General features: G+C 48.3%; 1 protein-coding gene across 4 annotated transcripts in view; it reads left to right on the top strand.

The window, feature by feature from the left end:
- The window catches only part of LOC133130813 (F-box/WD repeat-containing protein 7-like), a 141,210-nt gene continuing 115,301 nt past the window's right edge, over window positions 1-25,909 (top strand). For 2 of the 4 annotated variants that reach the window (XM_061245679.1, XM_061245681.1), the window contains exon 1: window positions 1-464. The gene's annotated coding sequence lies outside the window, so the exon portion shown is untranslated. The remainder of the gene's footprint in view (window positions 465-25,909) is intronic. The other 2 variants (XM_061245680.1, XM_061245682.1) reach the window with 2 other exon arrangements.

The raw sequence follows: 25,909 nt of genomic DNA on the forward strand, positions 1-25,909 counted from the left end.
GCGACTCCGTGTGTCGGTGAAAAGAAACGCTCTGGAAAGCGGAGAGCATCGAGCTCTGTGTCTTATTTCCTGCCGACTCCCCGTCAGCTCTCAGTGGACTGAGACCTACAACGGACCGGCGGAAGATTCGTCTCCCATGGGCGACTAAACTGGGGGAAGATCCTCTTTAATCTTTTTGCGGATATCGATCGTGAGTTTAATACCGAACAACCTATCCAGTCTAGCACTGCTTTTAGTCAGCTACTCGCCTAACGTTATCTAGCTACCAACCCAGGGAGGACAACCAAGCTAGCGTCAGCTTGCTGCTGCTGTGCTGGAAAAAAAGAAGCGGAGAGGGACTCGTAACAGCGGCGCACCGGGCTTTTACTCACTTGATCCATGCAAGAAGGCTTTCATAGCGCTGGAAAATTGAAAAGGAAAACGAGGCCCCACTCGGCGAACTCTGTTCCCCGCGTTTGAATGAGGTAATTTCACTTGACTTTTAAGAGAAAGCTGGTTATCTTATTTCTAACATTAGCTAACGTTACGGAATATTTGCAAAAATGGCCAAGCAAAGCAGTGGGGCAGCTTGTAAGTTGAGAAAAACATTGCTTTTTCAGACCGTACCCGCCGCTAAGGTTTCTGACAGTGTAAGTTAACATTACCGAATAATTTGTCCATTTAAAGATAGCGTTAGCTTAACTTACTTGTTAAATATTTGGCTTCTTGTCCAGATACGGCAAGCATACCTTGGCTACAATCTCCAAGCAAACGAATGATGGCAAAAGGCGAAGGAAACGGCTCATTCATGTTTTTGCTCAAAGGGTCAAGGTAGGGTAAAGGTGGACAATGAGCGATTTTTTTTAGTTAAGCGTTCGTTCAATGTTAAATTACCAGCCCAGAGGGCTAACTAGACCCCTCGTGTTTTGTTATCACTGATAACGTTACTTCAATTAGTTTACTAAAGTAGCTAAAAGTAATGTAGAAGGCTAAGTTGGCTAACTTGACTCGCTAAAATCTGCCATCATTCTCTTTGGCTTGCGTTTAGCGTAACGTTGCTTGGGCATATATAATGTTGGCGAAGTACGTATAATGTAGCTAACGTTAGCTATATTCGCCCTCTAGCTAGCCAAGTCATACAAGCTAGCTAGCCAGCTAGTATGTAAGTTAGCTATCGCAGTGAGGATAGAGGGAGTCTTATGTTGCAGAGTACAAAAGTCCTCATTTGATATTCAGTTCACGTCGCTAGGCAGCTAGCTTGCAAGCTAAGCCAAGTCTGCTTCATCTAATGTTTGCCTACTAGCTAGCTGAGTTAGCTATGTATTAACATTGTTAACTAGCTATACTTAATATCTAATTTCAGCTCGCTAGACCGTTGTCTTTTCAAATGTCCTTCGTAGCATGCAATTATTACTGACTATTCATTACCGTTACATTGTACAATCTGGCGTGTGCAAAGTTGGCTAGCAAAACTTGCCACAAAACTTTTGATTTCTACATGTAAGCCGGTTAGCTAGCTAGCTAGCTGTAAGCTTTCAAGGTGCCACCGGTCACATTGTAACTTACTAGCTACAATTATAGTTAACAAGCTGCGAGCGGGCTACCGAGCTTGGAGTTTTAGCTTTTTGGCGGCTAACGTTGCAATAATCACAAGTAACAAGAGATAGTGGCTATAAGGTGGCTACTTGGCCGGGAACAATGCTTTGCGCCTGATGAGCAGGAATTTAGCTAACGTTAGCCTACATCTTTAACTTAAGCCTGGAGATCCGCTTTCGAAGTTGACTGGCTTAGCTCAAGGAGACGAAATGTCTGTTTATTTTTAACATTATTTGTTTTTACCCAACGGGAAGGTCACACATTGAAATGTTCTGAATTGACAATTTATCTGTTTATGTACTCTCTATATATCACGAAGGACATGAGTCAAATTTGTCAATTCGAGTGGATGGTTGTAACAGATGTCTCTTGTATAATTCACTGCCAAGTAAATGTACTAAGAATACTGGTGCTACACAGCCGGGAGCACTCCGCAGTTATTCTCATGAAAAGTGCAGGTTACTACCTATCCATGCATTGCATTTGCACATCAATTATCTTTAGCAAAAAATACATAATAGTGTCAAATCTTTTTTTGGCAAGCATGCACGGTTCTTTCATACCAACCTGTTTATTGTAATACTATGCATGTACAGTGCTATTGAGCTTTAATCGTGGTTGAGAACGATTGTGAGGATTGGACCACAATATTGTTCAGAAAGTGTGTCAGAAGGTCATTCCGTTATCTCCCAGTAGAATATCACTAATGGCCACCGTTTCACAACTGTTAAACTCTTTCACAACTATCTGATGTGTTATGCAAGTGTGGCTTGGAATAGATTTGTATTTGTCTGTTTTTGTTATGCAATGGCTGTTATTACATAAAGTTACACCTGTCTTTTGTGACTTGGAAACCTGGGAGGTTCTAAGAGGCACCATAGTGAAATTATTGCAGAAGGAGTGACACCAGTGCCAGACGGTTAAATACTTTTTAGAGAGGTACTTGCGTCTGGACTCTTACTGTTGTATAGGCTTGCATGGTAACACGGGACTTGGGTTTATTATTGTCTGGGAAGGTATTGAGCATTAAGCAGTTCTTCAGGATTGTGCCTGGTTGAATATTGAATGTTCTTCCTCTGGGAGGGAAGGATCATGTGCACACAATTGAAGGCTGTTGGGTAAGGTTTCTTGTGCTGCACTGTGCACACCACTGAATGTTGTGTGGGAGGCATTTTGGCATTGATAGGCTAGACCTTACAAATGAGGAATAAGATCAGGCAGTTTAGAAAGAAATGCGAGCGTTAGGATTTGTTTAGAGTTGAAAGGCGTAATCCAATGAGCATAAAGCCTAAAACGTGCATTAATAATGGAAGAAATGCCAAGTGCGAGGGAGCAGTTCCAGAGTATTGAGCCGTTGCTAGCGTGCAGACGGTCTGGGCACCAGGCTGCCTTGCTTCACCTGCAGAGTTCACAGGCTGGTGCTGGTGGGCGTGCGGAGTGAACAGTGGAACACCATGGCTTCTCCGTGTCCGGCAGAAAAACGGTGCTGGAAATTCCTTCTCTCAGGGGTTTATACGTCTGTTGGCCTGTTTCCCTCGTATTTCTGGACATTTTCTCAGCCCATGCACGCTCTACCGTGCTCTTGTTTTAGGAGCATTTGCTCCTGAAAATTGATATGCATTGAAACTGGCATCCAACTGGAAAAAAATGATAGGGGCACAAATTGGGATTTTTTAAATTTATGCTCACATCTGCTCTTTGGAAAAAAACACTGCCCTGCACGGGTTTCTCTGAAGTGCTCAATTTTTGATAGATTGTGTATTCAACTGAGTACTTGGTGCTGATTAGTGCTATACTGCATCCATGAACGTCCAGCTTTTCCCAAGAAAAATGTGTGATTAAACTGTTTTGCTTCTGTGGCATTGTCCTCCACCGCGTCCTGTCCTGTGTTTGCCTTCGAGTGCGCTCTCCACAGCGTGTGGTTGGACCGGCGGGTGGAGGGGGACTGTGGACTCCTGCGATGCATCCCCCTCCATTCATCAAGGCCCGACGCTCCCGAGCACGGAGAGGGCCCTATTGTGAGTGTCCTCCCGGGAAGACTGGGGCCGGGGAAGCCTCGGCCAGAGGAAACGGCTGATAAATGAAGGAGTGAATGGGGGAGGGAGGGAGAGCAGATGGCGGGAAGACGTTGAGCAGCATCAGAGCCGCTCGGAGCCGTGACTGGGGGAACTCGGGCTTTTCCACACACTCTTTCAGGTCAGCGTCTGGGTTGGCTCCTACAGGGGGGTGACTTCTCACTTCTTTCTTCCTGTTAAACCACTCATTTCACCTTCTATCTTTGACATGCACACAGGAGTTGTATGGTGCCTCTCAGGTGTCTACTGTAGCCTGTTTTTAAGCCCAATTCCCTATGAATGCGACGCGTGCTTGAAGGGCACTCTGTGTCTTTCAGGAAGAACTGCAACTGAGCTGCTGCTCTACTGAGATAAGAGCCGTAATGGAGGCAGCAGCGCTGGGGCGTTCCCGTGAACTGCTGCTGCTCGATTTCTCCTCTCGGCCGCAGATGGTGATTTTGAGGAGGGGCTCTTAAGTTAACATACAGAAGGATGGGTCCAACGCGGCATCTGCGTTTGTTGTATAAACGACTCCTTCAGCTGAAGCGATCCCGGAGTGGTCCGATTGTATGCCACTACTGAAGAGGTGACTCCTTGAGGGAGGGTGCCATTTGCTTCCGTTCTTATGAAGGGCTCTGATCATCTGCTCTTATGCCTGAACATGAGATGCCCATTGAGACGCTGGTTTATTAGGTGAGCCACGTTGAGCGTAAATTTGAGCCGGTGTAGGCGTTAATGCCTCTCTTCTACTGATGTAGCTTGCTAGCTGCGCTCTGCTGGTACCCAGCTGAGCCAGGCTGATGAAGATGGATTTGTTTTCTATTGCTATTCCTGGGCAGTCATTTATTTCCCCACACTAACTACTAGGACTACTTTCAATGCTAATCCTGACCTGAGGGACCCGTTGTGTTTTGATGGCGACATTGCTTTGCTACATTTGACAGGATAAAAACCAAAGCCCCCTTATAGCACGTCCCCCGCTGACAGCCACGCCACCTTGTTTTTTTTTTTCACGCGGCTGCAGTTTTGCATTCGATTCTTACTGTGCTCCACCAAACCCACAGGGACATCTCGAGGAGCTTTACCTGGATCAGAGACCCTGGTTCCAGAACCATAGAGGAAAAGCGTAAAAGCCGGTTGGGTCTTAGGGGTAAAGTCTCTCATCCTCTGTGTAGACCTGTGAAACTGCCTTATCTAACTAGGCCAGACCACGGGTCTGGAGGCTAGTGAAGTCAGGATAAAGTCTTGATTATTTATTTCCTCCACGCTGAGGTTGCTGTACCTGGAACGTGGTGCGCTTTTGTGCCCATGATACATTGTGTTTTTGATGCTGTTTTGTGTTGGGCACGAGTGCTTCTTTGATAGGGAGAGAGTGATATGCAGCTGACTGAACGTGGCCTTTATCTCTCTGAAGGGGCTGCTCCGCTTGATGTTCCTTTCCTTGCGCAAATTGCTTCCCCCCCCCCCCCTTTGTCTGATCTGCGTGAAGCCCAGAAGATCACTGGAGTCAGAGAAACGCCATCGGTCTTCATTACGCGACTGGGTGTCATCTCGGGTTGGGGTTGGGGAGGGCGTCGGAGGACGGGAGTTCTGAGCTGACCTTTTATGAGTAGGGCAAGAAATTGTCAAAGAAAATATTAGCCAATGCTCTGCGTTGCCTGAGGAATCCTGGAGAGTCCGTGTCATTCAGTCTCTTTGTCGTTGGTCTGTTTCAGCATCCGAGTGCTTTTTCTTTTTTAATAAAAACCCCTGGATTAGCGAGGGTCCGCACGCGGTTTCCAGGGCCTAATTTGGCTGCTGGCTGAAAGGAAACCGCTAAACCCTGCAGATAGTGCAGTGCTCTAGGACTGGAGATTGAGATCCCTGCTGTACAGTGTCAGATTTATCTTGAACTGGACAGTGATATGAACGGATATGAGTGCTTCCACAAGCTTTCTGGCACTCTGTGTGAAGGTCAGACGTTTCCATTGTTCACACAATCAAAACCAAGTGTGAACATTTGCCGTTCCTCATCTGCTCCTTAAACGTTCTCTTTTGTAGAATGAATGATGTTCTGTTTTTTGGCCTTTATCCTGTCTTGCTGGCCGAATTGTTGCTTCCTCATCCTTTTCCTCTGTCGTTTCCTCTCTCGTTTCCTTTTGCCCATCTTCATTCCGCCACGTATCGGCACAAACAGCAGAGGAAGAGCACAAGGCCCTCTCTCGAAGAGGATGGGCTAGCGCAGCAGTTTTCTATTGTTTCCTGAAAGCAAGGGCTGGCCTCTGTCTTCCCTGCAAATGTTCGAGGCGCTTCATGGCCGTGGTGCAAACGCCCCTGGAAAGGAACGACGGCCACGGAGCAGACTCGCTGACATGATTTTGGTTTTCCTGCCACAGCAAAGAACAAAGTCCTCCCCTAATGTCACCCCCACCCCGCCCTGGTTCCATCAACCCAGCCACGTTGACTCTCCTAACCCCCCCCCAACCACCCAAACCCCTGAGAGTGCTGTTCAGCCTCCAGTGCTCTTCCTTCCTGGCTTTGAAGTCAGTGTTGGCAAAACAGAGCCGCTGTCTGATGAGAGGGGTGGTTGCTAGGGCAGCCCGCTGATCCCCAGGTGTGTAAGTGAGCGAGCTTGTAGACTAGGGGGCCCCTCTGACCTTGCCTGGGGGGTCATGGGGTAGGAGGTAGGGGGTGGGGGATGTGGCGTGCCTCCCAGGCCACAGGGGACCACAAGCCCGCAGCAGTGTGAGAAAGGGCTGCCAGAGTGGAGCGGACTCAGTGGAGAGGGGTTTTGAATGTGGCTCCGTTCAGAAGCAGCTCTGTGCGGGTGGCTTGGCAGTTGTACATTTTCTGTCTGCGAATATTCACCGTGTGCAAGCCCCTACCATCCCCCCCAGGGTTTCACTGCAAACAGCCTCACGCCTCTCCCTCCTGCACTGTCGATGAGACTGCAGGAGATACCTCGCGGGCAGGAGAGTTATAGAGCCAGAGAGAGGAAGAGTTTGAATAATTCAGCACCAGGCCTCTCTGCCCTGATATGGGAGTACTCCGGGAAGCCGACGGGCTTTGATGTGGGCTGCACGTACATCCCGGAGTGTGTGGGGGTTTGCTTGAATTTTCTCAGCAATACAACTACTGTTTTGATTCAATTTTCTGAGAAAGAGATTTCATTCAGCCTCCCTCTGTGCAGTCAGCAGAAGTGCATGCTGGGATTATGGTGGTTTGTGGATGGTGTGCTCACTCTCGTGGGTTCGACTCAGGCGTTATATGGGTAATGCGGGTGAATGGGCATGAACAAGAGCTACATTTTAATTAGGGATTTAAAAGTGCAACAGACAATTAATGTTTTTTTTTTTTAGTCTGTTGCTTATAACTTTTATAACTTTTATAACTTTTATAATGTGCTGAGCTGCGTATCTGACCAAAAAATTTGTAAAGAACTTTTTGCACCTGTTCCAAATTGCCACCTGTTCTGTAGCAGTTTGTTTAGCTCTGTAAAGCTCTTTGTGTCACAAGTAAATGAATGCGACAACAGTAAAAAATTTTGTTTGAATATTGTAATGGGAAGTGCATACATTGGTCACAAGAGCATTGCTTAAATCTCAAGCGGTTTCACAGACACAGAAGATTAGTCCTTGTCTCAGTTGAGTTTTGTATGGAGAGTCTCTGCTCAACTCTGATTTTAGTCTAGAACTAGGCTAGGCTTCTATGTCTGTTAAACTGACCCATAATGTCCTAATTGAAACTGGCCTGAACTAATCGACTGTCAACTGAACTATTAGACTGCATTTCCCAGTATTCCCTTGGTGTATTTAAGACCACGTGATTGCTGGTCCATTTGTAGTCGTTACGGGGGTTCAAAAAAATGGCTGAGAACAGTGCTCCTGTGCAGCTCTGCTCTTCATAATCGCACATAAACGGGCCATTGGTTTGTTTTCATTTTCCCATGCTTTCTATGTATGCAAAGCTGATTCTTTTAAAATATATATGTTGCAGAGCATAATTATGATTCCTGGTGGTACAGCCCTCCCTAGAGAATCGTGTTTCCCAGTGCCAACCGCAGACTAAATATGACCCATGCCAAAAGGGGAAGGAGACTAAACAAACTGAATAATGGGGTTCTTTGGGTCCAGTGTGGGCCGCTTCCTTATTGCGGGTCTGCTCAATATCCTTGGGGAAGGGCCCTTGCTGAAGCGCCATTTTCTAGCATGTAGCGTTGCCGTGCCCCTCTCCAAGGACTCATATTTTTGCCTTTCGCTCGGCATCAAAGCAAACCCAGACAATTCAGTCATTTCCCCCTCACGTTGCCTCCGCAAAGCGAGCGGCTGTTGTTCGGCGGGTTTACTTGGGGGGCCTTGCGTGCGCTGCAGGTATGGCCGAGGTCCTTGCCCCTGAGACCCTGCCCAGGCCGCCCTGCAGCTGTGTTAAAGCCCCTCTTAACTAACGGTGAATGAATTCTATTAACTTGGTGAGTGCCTGGCTTTCTGAAAAGGTATCTGAAAAGGATTACCTGTGTGAGAGCAGCGCCCTCGCGTTGAATAGACCGGAACAGTGGCTCTCTGTGTGAGATGACTGCCTCTGTGTCCATCTCCGTCTCGCAGCCCTCTGGTCTTTTCCACCTTTTGCCCAAACACAATGGAGCTGGCGGCCGGATGATACGGGACGGCCCGGCAGCCCGCTGAAAGAGGCAGGGCCCCCAGCAGAGGGAAACACTCACTCTGTGAATGGAGCCCTGTCCAGGAGGAAGGACTACAATTACCAAAGTCCTACCAGTGCTCCTGCCTGACAACCCCAACAAGGTGCTCTGGCGTATTCATATGAGACCAGCACTGCTCTATGAAGGGTCTATTCATCTAGCCAAAACCTTTTTTTGCTGCAATGATGCGCCGAGAAGGGCTTGTCTGTAAAAACTCTCATCAGAATCCTTTGGTTTATCAATTGCGTTAGTTTCTCACGAAGTGCCGCGGCCCTGCCACGTTGTGCTTTGATAGTCTTGTAACTAAAGCAGTCTGCGTCTTGTGTCCAGTGCCAGTCTGCTTTCTTCCCTGATTCCCTGAGTTTATTTTTCTACACAGAACCAGTGTGGTCATGTTAGAATGTAGAACTTGTCGTTGGGAGAAGATGCTTATGTAATGAAGAAAAGTCCTCAAGGACCACATGCTCCAAACTTTTAATATTTTGGAGAACACTAATGCGTCCCAATTAGATGTGGTTGCCAGTTTCCTAAACTGTGAGCTGTAGGCGCTGTGCCTGACCAGCCCTGGAGAACACCAGGTATCTGCTCATATCTACACTTCTGCCTGAACTGAATCTTCCCAGTACCAGGCTCCTGTTCTCTAATGGCAGTAACACATCCTACATGCCTTCTGTTTGTGACAGTCAGAATTTCCCTCTGCAGATTAATAAAATATGTTTCTTTACATTGGTCATGCGAGGCAGTATCATTTTTGAATAAAAATGGTTCTAAAATACTGTGGAATATTGGGTATGGACCAGTTGGCTTTCCCCTCAGGACTTGTAAAAGTAAATTAGTTTAGGTTTCTGCCTTAAAGAAAAGCGTTTCGGCACATTAAGTGTTCTAGCAAATATTGAAGCAGGATATTTTAGTCTGGAGTGTGGTTGCTTTGATAGAAGTGCTTCGTGGATAGATTCCCTCTCAGGACAAATCCAAAAACACATGTCTGCCTTGAAAGCGGTCGACTGCAGCGAATTGGCCCACATCTCTCTCCCCACGCGCCCTGAATTATTTACCACTCATTGGAATTCAGGCCGCGGTTGCCGTAGCGCTCCTCCGTGAGGACAGCGTTTCTACCCCCCGACTGCAAGGCTCAGCCCATCGTATGGTGAGACGAGGGCCCCTCCACAGTGACGCGCCGTACAAGGCAAGACAATATAGCGGGGGGGGGGGGGCTGTGCAAGAAGTCCCACTGGATAGTGATATTTCAGTGAGGTTTACAAAACCAGAACTGGGCAGTGACCCATCTGAAACAATTGTTGATTTGCTGTGGGGAGCATAGCCTTTTGATTTGTTTGAATGAGCAGTGGTTGACAGATTTATGGACCTCCTCCTCCTGACGTGTGGTTGGTCGAACCTCGCTTCCGCCTTGCTGTCGCTGGGTCGAACCTCGCTGCCGCTGGGTCAAACCTCGCTCCCGCCTCTCTGTCGCTGGGTCAAACCTCGCTCCTGCCTCACTCCCGCCTCTCTGTCGCTGGGTCAAACCTCGCTCCCGCCTCTCTGTCGCTGGGTCAAACCTCGCTCCCGCCTCTCTGTCGCTGGGTCAAACCTCGCTCCCGCCTCTCTGTCGCTGGGTCAAACCTCGCTCCCGCCTCTCTGTCGCTGGGTCAAACCTCGCTCCCGCCTCTCTGTCGCTGGGTCAAACCTCGCTCCCGCCTCTCTGTCGCTGGGTCAAACCTCGCTCCCGCCTCTCTGTCGCTGGGTCAAACCTCGCTCCCGCCTCTCTGTCGCTGGGTCAAACCTCGCTCCCGCCTCTCTGTCGCTGGGTCAAACCTCGCTCCCGCCTCTCTGTCGCTGGGTCAAACCTCGCTCCCGCCTCTCTGTCGCTGGGTCAAACCTCTCTGTTGCTGGGTCAAACCTTGCTCCCGCCTCTCTGTCGCTGGGTCAAACCTTGCTCCCGCCTCTCTGTCGCTGGGTCAAACCTTGCTCCCGCCTCTCTGTCGCTGGGTCAAACCTCGCTCCCGCCTCTCTGTCGCTGGGTCAAACCTCGCTCCCGCCTTGCTTTTTGCTTGCACAAAGCTGCAGTGTAAGATCTGGCACCCTCTGCATCATCATAGATGTGGCTTAATGATGGCTTCAGGCCACCAATCATACTTTTGGTGGGATCTGTAGACTGTTGTGTGACACACATGCCCTGGCATTTAAAACTGCGGACACCTGTGGGAAAAACTGGCAGGTGTTGGTGTTTACCAGTGTGGGTTCGCTCTGGGACAGTCTGGCAGTGGAGTGAGCAGAAACAGAGCAGGCCTATCTTCAGGCTCATTTTTTACCTCTGCTGCAGTCTGTCCCCCCTTCCGCAGAGCTCTCCTCGCAATGCAAGCAATACCGCTGTTTGGGTGGTGCTGGGAGATATCAGCAAATACAACCATTTTATCAATTTTAGGAATGTAGGAACATATGGAAGTTCATGGTTTGTATCAATAGCTGGTATCAGCTTGGCAATATTAGCTGACGCTGATGGCACTAGTGCCCCGTTTTGCATTCTCACACGAATGTGAGCTCCAGCCAAATTTCCACATTCATAAAGGGAGTACAGCAGCACAGACGTGAACTTAAATGTACATTTTTAATGTGTAACAAAACGGTTTGTCTTGCTGACGCTGCATGAGTCTAAGGTTGGGGTGACACAGCGTAGCCATCCTAAAATCTACCGCAGTAGCCTCGGTTTGACGTTTTACATAATCACAAAAGAGTATCTGATTAAGACAACCGACCATACCTGACACCATGATGTACGGTGAAACTGGTATTCTGTGACATCCCGAGTCAAGAAAGCTCCATGGTCTTGCCGAGTTTGTCCTTGAACAATTATGCATACTAAATAAATAATAAATAGGGGAAAAGATGACTGTGATTAGGCCACTTTTTGAGACTGAAATTCACATTTAATTTACAGAATCAGCATGGCATCCGTGTCCGCTTGCAGACACCTTTATCTCGCGTAACGAAATCAGATGGGCTATAATCTTATCGGGCCAGTACGGATAAGTTCCTTTGAAGCTGTTATCTGCCCATATGCCGTGATATTATCATGCATCCCTAATGTGCGTGCGTGCGTGCGCGCCTGGAATACGCTCTCCCCTGTCTTTTTGCTCGCTTGTGTTTTCTGAAATGCTGCGAGTCCCTGCGGTCTCGTCATTACCGGTGGCTGCGGCCCGGCTCTTCAAAGCTCAGCCCTGCGCTGGGGGAGATAAGGCTGTTTATGCTGCAGCTCCGTGTCCACGGCTTCGCTGCCAGCCCTGCTTCGGGTGCTCTGAGCCCTGCGCGCATTTCACAGCGGCACGGCCACGTTCTGTTATTCCCTCAGCCCAGGTAGCGGGAAACCTGCTGACCCAAGCCCAGTCTCCACCCACCTGGCTGAGCTGTACAGTATGTGGGCCGTTATGATGAGAGCCAAAATGGCACCCAGCGCTTTGGCTCACACCTCAGCTGCTGCTGGAGTGCATCTTTTGGGTTGAGCTTTAGGAGTGCCACCTGCACCAAAGTATCCCGATTGCCTACGCATGAGCAAACTGTGTATCTGCATTGCCATGGCTGTGCGTGCAACCGCAAGCACGTCCTCTTTCCGGGCAGGGTCTCTTCCAGTGTCTTCTCTCCCGGCTCTGTGGGCGGGTTCCTTTGCACAGTGGAGTGTGTGGCCGGAGTGCATTCGGTACAATCAGCCGGCAGCTCCTCCGCTGGGTGTGGTAATGAGCGAGCCTCATCTCCCTGGACTCGGGTCACTGCACAGTAATCTGCTTGCATTAGGCCCGTGTCCTCACATCTTTATGCTCTATTCATCCAATGTCCCCTTTTAGACGTTAGATTAGGTGTCAACTGACGTCTTCGACGGTTCTCTGTGAATATATGCCTAAATCAGGTAAATCAGCCTTGCACAGATGACGTTCTGCTTGATCTCTCTGCTCCTCCCCCATCCTGAGGTAATGGAGGATGCTCCAGCTCTTTGGATTACACCTGTGCTCTCATCATGGCTTCCATGGCAACGGAGCCTTACACCATACAGAGCGTTCCCCTCCTGATTTCCTCTGGGATCTGCACCCGCGTCGTGAGCCAGAGGTTTCTCTGTTATTCTCCGCATTGCTAAATGTTACAAGGAAACGCTAGGCTTCCGACGGCGAGCGTCAATCCCCCACCGAGCGCTAACTACCGGCAACTGCTAATCATTGCAGAGCTAACTGCTAACTGTTACTGAGTGCTAACTGTTGTGATTGCTAATGCTAATCGCCATGCATCGCTATCCCGCACAGTGTGCAGGACTCTCTGTGGCGGGATGCTCATTATCCAAGTGTTTTGTGGGTCTGAGCCCCTGTCTGAGCTGTCACAGACCTGCGTTCCAGAGGTACGGGCGAGGTCACTGTTCCCTGGCATAAGCCGGGAGGGCCTCTGCCCAATGACATTCTCCCACCTCCTCATTACGTTTGGGTGAAGTGCATCCATTTGCACCCACCAGGAATGGCAAAGCCCAAGACTCATTTAAGGAGTAGATCTAGAAAATGTATAAAAGTTTAGTGCAATGTATGTGATGCGTCTCGTGATGCACCTCCTCCACCAGTGGGACCTGACCCCCAGTATTGGGGACCACTGCTGTAATTCACCCTTCAAAGGATTCCCGAACCCCCGAGGCAGGCTTTGTTCTCCAGAATGGCGATGCTCTGCTGCTGGCTGCCTCGCTGTTTGAAGTGTTGCAGAGGAGCAGGGCTCAGGGAGGGTAAACGAGCACTTGCCCCCGGTGTAAGGGTGGGGGAGAGCCGGGAGAGATGGACACCGACCGGTTTGGCTGCTGGGGCAGTGCTGATAGAATGGGGTTCCTCTCTAGTGCCTGTGGGAGGACCTCTATAGCGCTTAAAGCAACACTCAGGTCACTCAGGCCAGCTAGACCATCAAATGATGTTCAGCCTGTTATGGTGTCAAATGCGGGTGCGCATGAAAGCTTGTGTAAACCAGGGCTACGTATCCCTGGGTCCCTGAGCCAGTGGTCCTGAATGTCCTTCTCCTCTTAAAACTAAAATATGTAATCCCTTCAGCTTGTGGTCGTATAACTAAGACCCAGAACCTGGGAGTCACGTGACCAAAGCTTCAGAGTAAGCAGAGAGCAAGCATGTCTTTTGCTGCTTTGTATGGAACTAGGGTTGTCTGTTATCTCTGTACAGCATGGAGTGTTACTATTGTGGGGTTGTGGGCCTCTGTTCCAGAACATTCCTTCCTTAAAGGGGCTTCGGAGAGAGCGATAGAGACGTCGGGCTGGAAGCGATCAGACGAGTAGGGGACAAAAGAGAAGAAAGCTCTGTTGCACATTTTCTGGCCTCTCTGTGGATGACATTTGTTAAGTTTTGCAGAGACACAAAAGTTCCTTTTATTGGAAGATTAGATGAACAAATAGGATTATTGGCTTTGAGATACTGGTAGCTTTGTGGTCCTTAACTGGTATGACTTCTGTTTCAATTCACCATTGTTTCCCGGGAGGGGGATCGATAGCCATTGACATGCTATTTGGACAATAAAAAGCTGTTTCATGTGAAGACCAAGGGGAGTGTGTGTGTGTGTGCATGCACTCTGCATAGAAGCTGGCCTGTTACCCCCTGGCTCTGTGTGGGCACAGCCTCACCTTATCTGTTAAATAAAGCCATTCTCTGGCCCTGGAGACCTGATATTTGAGGCCAGTGTAAATTGTGAATGCTTCTCTTTGAGGGAGTGTGCAATTCACAGATCACTCCTTATTGGCGGCCGGAGACTGGCGACCCCTTGACCTGTGACCGAGGGCGGCTCTCCTCGCCGCTCCCCCGGCGCTCATTGTGCACAGCTGCCCCGCGGACACGAGCTGTCGGGAGGTCCCACTGCAGCGGGCCCCAAACAGAACACGCTGGCCCCGACAGAACACGCTGGCCCCGACAGAACACGCTGGCCCCAAACAGAACACAATGGCCCCGACAGAGCACACTGGCCCCGACAGAGCACACTGGCCCCGACAGAGCACACTGGCCCCAAACAGAACACGCTGGCCCCGACCGAACACGCTGGCCCCGACCGAACACGCTGGCCCCACGCTGGCCCACGCTGGACTTCACTGCACTTTATGGAGATCCTGACTGATTTTTGTGGTCATCCTTGAGTGTAGGTGTGTGGGAGTAATCCTGTGGAAAGGGAACCAACTGCAACTATAGTCGGTGCTTTGGCTGGAATATTCCTCCGAAGGCTGTAGTTTGAGATCCTATCTGTGTTAAACAGTTTATGTTTTTGTCATCTTTCAGTGTCGGTGTGTCATAATAATCCTGGGTGCAGTCGACCGGATCAACAGCAGGCCCATGGTCGGTGCCTTGGCTTGAGCTTGCATAAAGTGGGTAACATTAGGACACCTTCTGTTTTGATGTACTCGTCTTACAAAAAAGCAGCGCAGGATTGCCGCAGAACATTTTGTTTGTGTCACTTGGAGAAAGGCAGTGTGTATGTAGTTTGTAATTTCAGGGATTGAATTTTTCCTTTAAAAGGCATGTCGTGTCTGTCCTCAAATAATGTTGGTACGTTATCGTACACTTATCAGTTACTTTATACAGTTAGCATGATGTCAAGCTGATTGCAGTGTGATTAATTAGTAGGCTATTTCTGGAAAGAGTCGGTTTGTGTTTAAAATGGAGCACCTGCAGCTATAGTGCCTTGCCAGCACCCGGCTGCTCCGTTTGCAGTGTGTGGAAGTGGGGAGGCAGTCTCGTCTTGTGTCCTGAAGGATGCCGGTTTGATTTCTATTTGGGTACGCTGATCCTGTCCCTTTGAGCAAGCTACTTGAGCTCAGTTGCTATGCTCATACCCGGCTAAATAGATAATAAATGTTGCCTCTAGAAGTTGCCATGGATACAGGCATCTGGATAGTGAGTAAATAAGGTTTTGTAAATAATGTATAGAGTGCATGCTAAGTGTGTGCGGCCTGCGGAAGGCTCGTTTCTATAGCCTCCTTGCAGTGCCTATCCAAGCATTCCGGTTTTATCCAAGAAAAATCCTGTGCTCTTGCTGTTTGTTTCTCTGTGGGGTTCTGATGTGAGAATGGGCAAATGGGCAAATGGACATCTAACAACCCCTATGTGCGTTTCACTGTATGCATGCAACATGTATGTTTCAAAGTAGAGCAAGGAAATCTATCTTTATTTATCGTTTTAAATATTTATAGAATAAATATGAAATGGGGGTGTTTATGTTGTGTGCGCAATGTTGGCTCCTAAATGATAGAAATAATAGCTTTTAACCTGCTTGAATCTCCACAAATTGCTGACACGTTACCTAGTCGCTCGGTAGACCTTTTCTAAACCAACGCAATCGCCTGATGCCATAACTGCCTGTTGATTGGCTAAAGGGGCTAGACTTTGCCCTTGGTGTCTTGCAAATTAAAGGTGTTGAACCGGGAGGCTGGAATCTGGCCCTCAAGGACAATAGTACTGCTGGTTTTCAAGCTGATGCCTAATTGCTCAGTTAATGGCAGTAATTGGCCCGAGGTTTGACGTACCTGGTGACCCAGTCCTGCTTTAATCAGTCCTGATTAGAGCAGAAGACTGAACACCAGCAGTACTACTGTACGAGCCTCGGTAGGGCCAGATTTGAGTATCCCTGGTGTAGTCGATGGGACCGCATCTAATAACTGCAGCTGTAGACGTAACTGTTTAAAATGGAAGTCAGGATTCAAGAAGACTGGTATTCCTCGCTGTTATCCGTTTCTGTTTGAGTGGATGTGGTTTGTCTTCAGAAATATTTCATAAGAAAATGTGTTTTTTGGTAAAAACTTGAACAGCCCACATCAAAATGTCAATCGTCAAATTAAATGACTGTTTCCATATCAGCCTGTTATGAGTTGGTTGATCTCTGGAACCATGACACCAAAACGCATTGAATAAACTTGGCAGTTTGCACCGAGTAAAATGTCTTGGTTGCTATGAAACGTCTCGTTGGCCAGTGACTGAACTGAACGTACATCAGAAGCGAGCCTGTGCAGTGCTGCTGATTTTCAGTGCTGGCGGCTGAGTGGAAGGCGTTGGGTTCAGAAGTTGGCATCGTCAGTCAACAGGCACAATGCCAGTAGACTGCGAGCCCAGAGGAACTGATCCTGGGTCAGCCTGGCATTTCCACTCTGTGTCTGAAGCCAGTGGCTAAGACAGGTGTGAGGGAAAAGTGTTCTTAGCAGTCCTGTTGTGCAGTCAGTTCTTGTTTCAGGTATTACCACAATCGCATCTTGCGATGACTTGCCTAGATCACACACATTCGGCGGTTTGAGGCCCGTGCACCAGTTTGATGCATACGACACGTTTCCTGGGCAAAATGTGTTGTGCGCCTGAAAATCATTGCAAGAGGCTGAGTACATATGGCCCGAATACTGTGTTTAAATCCAACCGATCCCGACAAGACCGTTCCTTCTCTTAGTAATTCAGAAATATTTGTGTGAAATTTTGGTTATTTCATGACTACATTTTATATAATTTGAATTAGGCCTCAAAATTCTAAATTTTGATGATTAATTGTCCATGGACGTAATATAAGGGGGGACGCATACTGACATGAATTACGCTAATTGAACATGTTGAACGGGCATGAGAATCACGAGAGAATCACATTATGTTCAGCAACTCTATTGCGGGTCATGAGCAACGTAGAGCGTAGATATTAAGTAACCGTTCGATCTAACAACAGCTATTTTACCTATAGTAGCTAAGTTAGCCAAGTATATGCTGTTTGAGTTGGCTCTAACGTTACATACTCTATACAGGCTGTCAGTTTACATGCTTAACACCCTATGCTACCACATTCTTTTGTATGCTCATGATCTAACTGAGCCTGGCGAGCCAAATGCATGTATTATAGTGAGTGCAGTTAAATCATGCGTTGTTATGCATACTTGCTATGAAAATACAACCTTTAGTTGAGAACATAGACTGGAGAAGGTTGAGAACAAATAATTTCATCAATGACCCGCAAAATGACACTTTTGGCCAGTAGATGGGATCAGCGTGTTCGAAATGGGGAGAATGGGATCGTCTTTACTTAAGTTAGCTAGTCGGGCAAGTTCTCAGTCAAAGGTTTTATTTTTTTAAGTGGCATTTGCTGAAAAAACACACAAAATTAAATTGATCTGCCCTAATGCTAAAATCAGCCTGTTCTCCATCAAGGTATCAGCACCGACTGATCTTTGGCAACATGCTATAGCCCTGTAGCTTATATTCAGTTTGTGCAGAAGCCACATTGCAGAAGCCAATGTGTGTGTTCTCTGTAGGTGTGTGTATGTGTATGTTTATGTATTTGTATGTGTGTGTGTATATATATGTGTATATATATATATATATATATATATATATACATATACATATACATATATACATATATATATATATACAGTGGTGTGAAAAAGTGTTTGCCCCCTTCCTGATTTCTTTTTTTTATTTTATTTTTTGCATGTTTGTCACACTTAAATGTTTCAGATCATCAAACAAATTTAAATATTAGTCAAAGACAACACAAGTAAACACAAAATGCAGTTTTTAAATGAAGGTTTTTATTATTAAGGGAGTAAAAAAATCCAAACCCACATGGCCTTGTGTGAAAAAGTGATTGCCCCCCCCCCCCTGTTAAAACATAACTTAACTGTGGTTTATCAAACCTGAGTTCAATTTCTCTAGCCACACCCAGGCCTGATTACTGCCATACCTGTTCTCAATCAAGAAATCACTTAAATAGGATCTGCCTGACAAAGTGAAGTAGACCAAATGATCCTCAAAAGCTAGACATCATGCCGAGATCTAAAGAAATTCAGGAACAAATGAGAAAGAAAGTAATTGAGATCTATCAGTCTGGAAAAGGTTATAAAGCCATTTCTAAAACTCCAGCAAACCACAGTGAGAGCCATTATCCACAAATGGCGAAAACATGGAACAGTGGGGAACCTTCCCAGGAGTGGCCGGCCGACCAAAATTACCCCAAGAGCGCAGCGACGACTCATCCAAGAGGTCACAAAAGACCCCACAACAACATCCAAAGAACTGCAGGCCTCACTTGCCTCAGTTAAGGTCAGTGTTCATGACTCCACCATAAGAAAGAGACTGGGCAAAAATGGCCTGCATGGCAGAGTTCCAAGACGAAAACCACTGCTGAGCAAAAAGAACATTAAGGCTTGTCTCAATTTTGCCAGAAAACATCTTGATGATCCCCAAGACTTTTGGGAAAATACTCTATGGTCTGACGAGACAAAAGTTGAACTTTTTGGAAGGTGTGTGTCCCATTACATTTGGCGTAAAAGTAACACCGCATTTCAGAAAAAGAACATCATACCAACAGTAAAATATGGTGGTGGTAGTGTGATGGTCTGGGGCTGGGTTTTGCTGCTTCAGGACCTGGAAGACTTGCTGTGATAAATGGAACCATGAATTCTGCTGTCTACCAAAAAATCCTGAAGGAAAATGTCCGGCCATCTGTTCGTTACCTCAAGCTGAAACGAACTTGGGTTCTGCAGCAGGACAATGATCCAAAACACACCAGCAAGTCCACCTCTGAATGGCTGAAGAAAAACAAAATGAAGACTTTGGAGTGGCCTAGTCAATGTCCTGACCTGAATCCTATTGAGATGCTGTGGCATTACCTTAAAAAGGCGGTTCATGCTCGAAAACCCTCCAATGTGGCTGAATTACAACAATTCTGCAAAGATGAGTGGGCCAAAATTCCTCCACAGCGCTGTAAGAGACTCATTGCAAGTTATCGCAAACGCTTGATTGCAGTTGTTGCTGCTAAGGGTGGCCCAACCAGTTATTAGGTTTAGGGGGCAATCACTTTTTCACACAGGGCCATGTAGGTTTGGATTTTTTTTCTCCCTTAATAATAAAAACATTTTGTGTTTACTTGTGTTGTCTTTGACTAATTTAAATTTGTTTGATCTGAAACATTTAAGTGTGACAAACATGCAAAAAAATAAAATAAAAAAATCAGGAAGGGGGCAAACACTTTTTCACACCACTGTATATGTGTATATATATGTGTGTGTATATATATATATGTGTATATGTGTATATGTGTGATGCTCAAGTGTCTTTGCATGTGCATATATGAATTAAAGGAAAAGTCTCGTGTCTCAGTCTAAGCTTTGTCCATTCCCTCAGTTCCCACCCCCTGCAGGGAGCAGCCACACGCACGCACGCACGCACGCACGCACGCACGCACGCACGCAGCCAGTGTGCCGCTGTCACTCCACACTCCTCTGCTTCCTCTGCTACGTGCGTGCGTGCGTGCGTGCGTGCGTGCGTGCGTGCGTGCGTGCGTGCGTGCGTGCGTGCGTGCGTGCGTGCGTGCTGGGGGGGTATTTAGTTATTGCTGTGTAGATAGCTGGCCCATGTTGTTCCAGGGTTGTCCGGGAAGGGTCTGCCCCCCCAATTCCTCTTTCAGCTTGTTTGTGTCTGCGTGTGTGTGTTATACATGCACACACAATCTGTCTTCCTCTGGATTTATCAGACAGCGGGTCTGATAAATGACTGTCTCTGAGTCCGACCATGGTAAATGGTTTCCCACACTGGAATGAAACATAATAAGCTTCCATCCGCCCCCGCGGCTGCGACGACTTGGCGGAATTGATGGGCCGTTACTGACGGAATGAAGACTGTGCCCTTCGTACAGGCTTTGATTACAGCCCAGTCTTCACTCTGCCGAAACGTAGTGTCTGTGCTTGCGCCCGTTTCAGCCGGCGGAAATGGCATTTTGTGGCATGCGCCATTTGACAAGCGTGCGAACGCTGATCGAGTACGCTGGCGTAAGCTGGTGGCTGACCCCCATCTGTGAATGTATGCAGTCTGTTCCTCTTAGCTTTGAGGTGTCCTGGTGGGCTCCATTATCCACCAGTGTTTTGGTGAGTTTTTGCAATTAATTGCTCATTTGGCGTTCTTCATTGAGTCCGCAAACCTTGTGGAAATGACAAAAAACCCACAGTCGCAAGGACTCCTCTTGGTTGAATCATCGGGGATTTGAACCGCGTGAAGACAATAAATTGGCTGATGGTGGGATGTTTCCTCTTAGTTAAACTGCAGGTGACTATACAAAAAGAGAATGGAGCAGAAGGTCACATCCTCCTGCCCCTTTGGATCATGGGAGTTTCCTGCCCTGGATAGCTCTGTGAAATGGGCGGTTAGACCTGGGCATCTCCACTACCTGTGAGAATGGAAAGTCCTTGCAGCGAGTGGCTTCCAGTGCATTGGGGGCACCTGGGCCATCTGCCTGCTGGTAACCATGGGATACAGGCTGCCAACAGTGCCTGGCCCCAGGCCAGGGCCTCCCCCCCCCCCCCCCCCTCACTGATTCAGAGCCTTGGTCATGTCTGGCACCCACTGCCTTTTGGGTCTCCCAAACTATGTGAGAGAGTTGGGGAGAGGACTCCATGGTCACCCATCAGCAATCGGCACTCTGTGTTATGGACCCCCCCCCCCCATTTTCATGGAAATCATTTTTGCCATTCCAATTAACCTGGGCCGTGATTCGTTGGCAGGTTGACAGAGCCAGTTTGGGAATTGGCAGTTGAGGAGCCGTATGCTTTCTGTGTTGTGTTTCTCAGTAAATGTGTTATCCTGGTCATACACAATCAGCCTTGAAGAAGATTCCTTTGAACGAAAGTTTTTAGTGGAATTTGCACTACTGCTGTTGGCTAGGTGTACGTGCCATGGAACCTCATCATGATCAGCTCCCATCTTGTTCCCGAAGCGAACGCTATACCCTCCGTCTGAATGACAAAACGTGGCCAGCAAGATGCAGAACGCCCTCAAACGTAAATGAACATGCTGAGCAAAGTGTCGCCAGGGGTGGAGTCACTGTATGTCGCCGAGTGTCAAACATTATGTCAAACTTCACAATTCTGTGGGCTTCTGACCAGTCCCTACACTGGTCCCTAGCATGCCTACATTTGCTGCTGCACACAAGCTCTGCTCCCAGACCGTAGGGCAAGATCATCTTGTTCTCTTCAGACCTGACCAAATGGGCCCTCACCATTGCTGAAGCTTGTCCAAATCACGTTCACCCTCCAAATCATCCAGAAGCGCTTGAGTGGTTGGAGAACATGGAGAAGGCGAGGCTGTTTCGCAGAAGGCATTATAGTGGCTCCGTTTCCTGTGGTAACCCGAGACGGCCCGGCCCGTTCCTTCATTATCCCAGGGCCTTCTCTGGTGAAAGGCGAGCCCGGCCTGCTGGAGGTGGTGTCATTACACAGCAGAGCATGACCCTGCGCCCTCCCCTCCAGACAGCCTCGCCTACAGACTGCTGAAGGCGGCCGCAAAAACGTGTTCTGAATCGGGCTTGCCTTGTCTGGAAAGCACTTTTTCTTTCTTTTTTTTCTTCTTTTTTTTAAGGGTTTAGGCCCAGTCTTTTTAAAATTAACTTTCCCAGTTTCTCTGTAAAGCATCTTTGGGACATTGCTGTTATGAGCGCTGTACAAATGAAATTAAGTTTTCATAATGCATCTTGTCTGGTTTGAGCTGCATGACTCACAATTTGCCTATGTCAGCCCCCGATGTAATATCGGGGCCGCGTTGGGATCCGTATTGTATGCTTTTGTTTTGGTGGTGAAGTGAATGTTTCATGCTGGCTTAATCATTCATCTAAACATATATTTATTTTATATTATCTCAACCAAGCAAACAGTCAAGCAAACCTGATACAGAAGCAGGAATGAATGCTTTCTACTGAAAGAAAATTTTCAGTAGACGGGCACAAAAAGTGTAACAAATTTTTACTAAGTTAATGTCTGTGCTCATCTATGCGTTTTATGAATGTGGAAACTTGGGCACAGTTTGCATTTGTACTACTATAGGGACAGTCCGTGCGTACAATAGTGCGTTCTTAGTTTCAGCCCCGGAGTTGTCGCATGTCAAGCACCCATATTTACTTTCCATTACAACATCAGCGTTGTTCTTCAACTTAAACCATCGTCAAATCTTTGGTGTTGTGTGAACCTTGTTTGTCCGCGTTTTTATCGTTTCGTGTTTTTGCACACATTGAGTTCTCGCCTTGGTTTGTGTACGGTTTATACAGGGACGCTAATGGGCCCTTGCCTGAAGGACCTCAGTGAAATGTCCAGGTTTTTTTTGAGCAGAAGAACAGCTGGGGCCTGGCCCCCTAGTGCTGGAGTGTTCTGTCCAGGACAGGAGGGGTTTCCCTGGGACTGTGAGGCTGCGGCTCAAGGCTTTCAGACCCATACTGGAGGCGGCTCTGACGAGGAGCACATTGTTGTGAGTGTGGAGGTTGGGGTGGTGTTTGATGGAGATCTTGAGCTGGTGGAATCCCACAACTTTGGTGCAAGTTTTTCTAGAACAGTCTAAAAGGGTGCTCATTTCTTTCCCCCAGAAAGGTCGGGTAATGGTATGTGCTTTTAAGTGGCAGTGTGCATGGTGGGGGGAAATAGTGTGTGTGTGTGGGTGTATGTGCTTTCACTGGTTTGAAGTACAGGAGGCCCTTTTTCTCTTGATATGGTGATATGAGGAGTATATGGGTATGTGTGTCTGGGCCCGTGCTCGTCTCGAGGCCAGATTGTACGTGTGTGTGCACAGGTGTTGTGTGCGGTGGGGAGAGCGTAGTGTGCACCCAGGATTGGTTTGAGGGGTGTTATTTTTGGAATGCACACACGGTTTGCTGAGGGGATAGATTACGTTTGCCGTCTGCAGTGTGTTTGTATTTGAAGTGCTCTGAGGAGAATTTGGGCCCTCGGGGAGCTGTAAACCGAGCGAGCAGGGGCTTACATCAGCATGGCACGCTGCACCTCTCCCAGACTGTTTGTATGATGTATGATATTGTGTACCATAAAGTCAAAACCACTTCTCTGGATTTGCACGTTGTATCCTGTTTCCTCCTCATGCCTTTCACTTGCAGCCCTTTTCTCTGGATGTGCGGTGGCCTAGAAATGCGGTATACTCGTTACGTTGCCTGTGGGACCTCGCAGTAAGGTCAGGGGGCGTGCCGTGTACTTCAGGGTCTGATGTCATATTAAGGGAGGGCGTGATTGGAATGTCATTTGTCACTGTTGTAACCGTGTGTATGGAACTCAACCTGCATGGACCAGTAGTCGCTCGTAAATGCCTTCAACATCGTTATCCGTATACTTTCCTGTGCAAGAATACAGTGGTCTGGAAGCATAGTATTTCACGGCCCCATCGTAGTACTGCCTCCAACAGGACTAGCCGCCTCCGTGGAAAAGGCTGTCTGTGACGGTTAGCGCCTGGGTTGGAGTGGCCTGTGTTTGAACCTGAACATGACCGGAATGATAGTGAGCCTCCCGCAGTCCCTCCTCTGCCCGGAGGCGTTTATGAGGACAGGCGGGAAGGTTACGGCGGTAATTGCCGCTCTGTCTGCCGCCCCACCCGAGCGTGTCATGCGGGAGGCTAACGAGCTAGCACGCGCTACGTGCGATGGGGCGCCTGCCGCCCGACCAGGAATCGGCCATCCGGAGGAACATGATGTGCACAGGGGAATGGATCTTGGCTGGGCCTGAATTATCCTCTAATCAGCAGCTTCTGTCACCTGGGCTCCACCTGCCAACTAACCCCGTGGTAGTGGACATCTACGGACCTGCACCAACACCCGCACGTACACATACGCATGATTCTGAGAGGGCGTCTTGTAGGAGTTTTATTTACAGGTTGAATTGCCACCTTTGCCTCAGTCCAGCCATAATGGGGTTTCTGAGATTGGTTCGGAAATGTTGGCTGCCCTGATGGAGTTTCTGTGATTGGCTAGGAAACATTGGCTGCCATAATGGAGTCTCTGTGATTGGTTAGAAAACTTTGGCTGCCTTCAAAGACGTTGACAGGCCTTTCGCTCTGAGCTGTGCTGCTTCTGCCAGGTTCCTAGTTGGCGTGTTTAAGCTCGGCTCCCGAGCCAGCACACCGCCGTGCTACATTGATGGCTTTGATGTGATCTGTGGAGTTCCTCATGAGTCCGTAAAACAGGAGACCATAGAACTCCTCTCATTCACGTACCCCCCCCCCCCCCCACGTAAGGTTCTATACAGACAAATGGGATTAAACTGATTTTTTTCTTTCGCTTTTTGTTTTTTTTCTTTGAGGTTGGTTTTCACATTGGGTCACGGAGGTGAGCAGGCCTCTCTTTGTTCTCAGAGCATTTGTGGAGCGGGTGGGAGAGTTTAACAGCCACACATTGGTGAAACAAAGCAACCACATCAACGCTGGCCTCTCCCCACCATCGCTCAGGTCTGGGCTGGAAGAGGCACCTCTGACCGCACACTTCCTGGTCTGTTGAGCACCGACGTCTCATGACCGGTTCAGTCTGACAGACAGGGCCCCTCCCCCGTGTTTATGCAGGATAAATATTAACGTCTGGCAGGGAAACCGCTTGTAAACCGAATGTTTGTGTTGTGGTCAGGGAGTGCGGTAGCATGCTGTGCTCAGCGGTCACTTAGGGCCCCTTGCACGGATTTGTGGCCCGAATGAGAATAACAAGGCCTTTCTCTATCGTTTCTTTTCTCGCATTCCCCCTCTCCTCTCCTCCCGCATCCCCTTCTACCCTTCTACCCATCTCCATCTTCCACCCCCCCGTCTAGAGCGAGACTTCAATCTGCTGGCCAGACGGTTTGCATAAGGGAGAGCCTTGTACATTCCTGCACACAGAGCACATACTTGTACAGAACCCCCGCCCCTGTATTCTCCATGTGTATCACCGCTTTAAATAAACCTGCGCTCCTCTGGTCAGGGTGATCCCTCTGTCCCCTGCCGCTACACCCCGAAACAGCTGGACACCATCTGTCCTGTGCTCGTCCTACCGTACCCCTCTCTTTCTCTCTGTCTCTCCTTCCTTCCAGCCGTCCTTTACCCTCTCTCCGCCCTTCCCTCGGCCTTTCTCCCGTGTCCTTGGCCGCGGCTCTTCCTGCGTTGCGGTCAGGTGCGCAGGTTTGGGCAACACCCAGCAGCTCCACACCGTGCAGCGTACCGCCCTCCTATCCGGCTCCAGACAATACCGCATCGCAGAAGATCATTCCGGCGCCAATGAGCCATGTTTAAGGCGCGCTTCGCTCGGTTTCACAGGGTCGGGGTGGAAGTTAATGAGCTGAATTTCCAATGAAGAAAGGAGCGGTGCGAGCCAGCCAGCCACACATCACCAAAGTACTCCAGTCTTCACTCGTCACAATGCTGGAACAGAGGTGTAGAAACAAAAAGGGTTTGGGGACAAGAACTGAAAGAGTAGACGCAATGTTTGTCTCATTCAGAGCTCGGAATGGGTTTGGAATGGGAAAGGTTGTTGTCTTCGTCTGAAACTATTCTGAATGTTTAAAGGGACACTGAAAATCAAAACTACATTTCTGCTTCTCCCACTTTACCCTCCGTGGGACTCGTTTGAAGTGCATTAAACTTTTACTCGCCCTGACATCTCCAGGCCTTGTCTCCGGAGCATAGACGGTGCTTCGGAGCTTTATGAAGTAGCGCTTTATTGGTGTCGTGCTGCGCTGCGTTAGCGCGCTAGCGCTCTGCCTTGGCACCGGCCCCCGGGCTCGGGTAAAGGCTGAACGTTTTACGATTACAGCCGTGAATTAAAGCGCCGGCGCGCTGTGACACGCAGCTTG

Source organism: Conger conger, chromosome 6, assembly GCF_963514075.1.
Source record: "Conger conger chromosome 6, fConCon1.1, whole genome shotgun sequence".
Taxonomy (NCBI): Eukaryota; Metazoa; Chordata; class Actinopteri; order Anguilliformes; family Congridae; genus Conger; species Conger conger.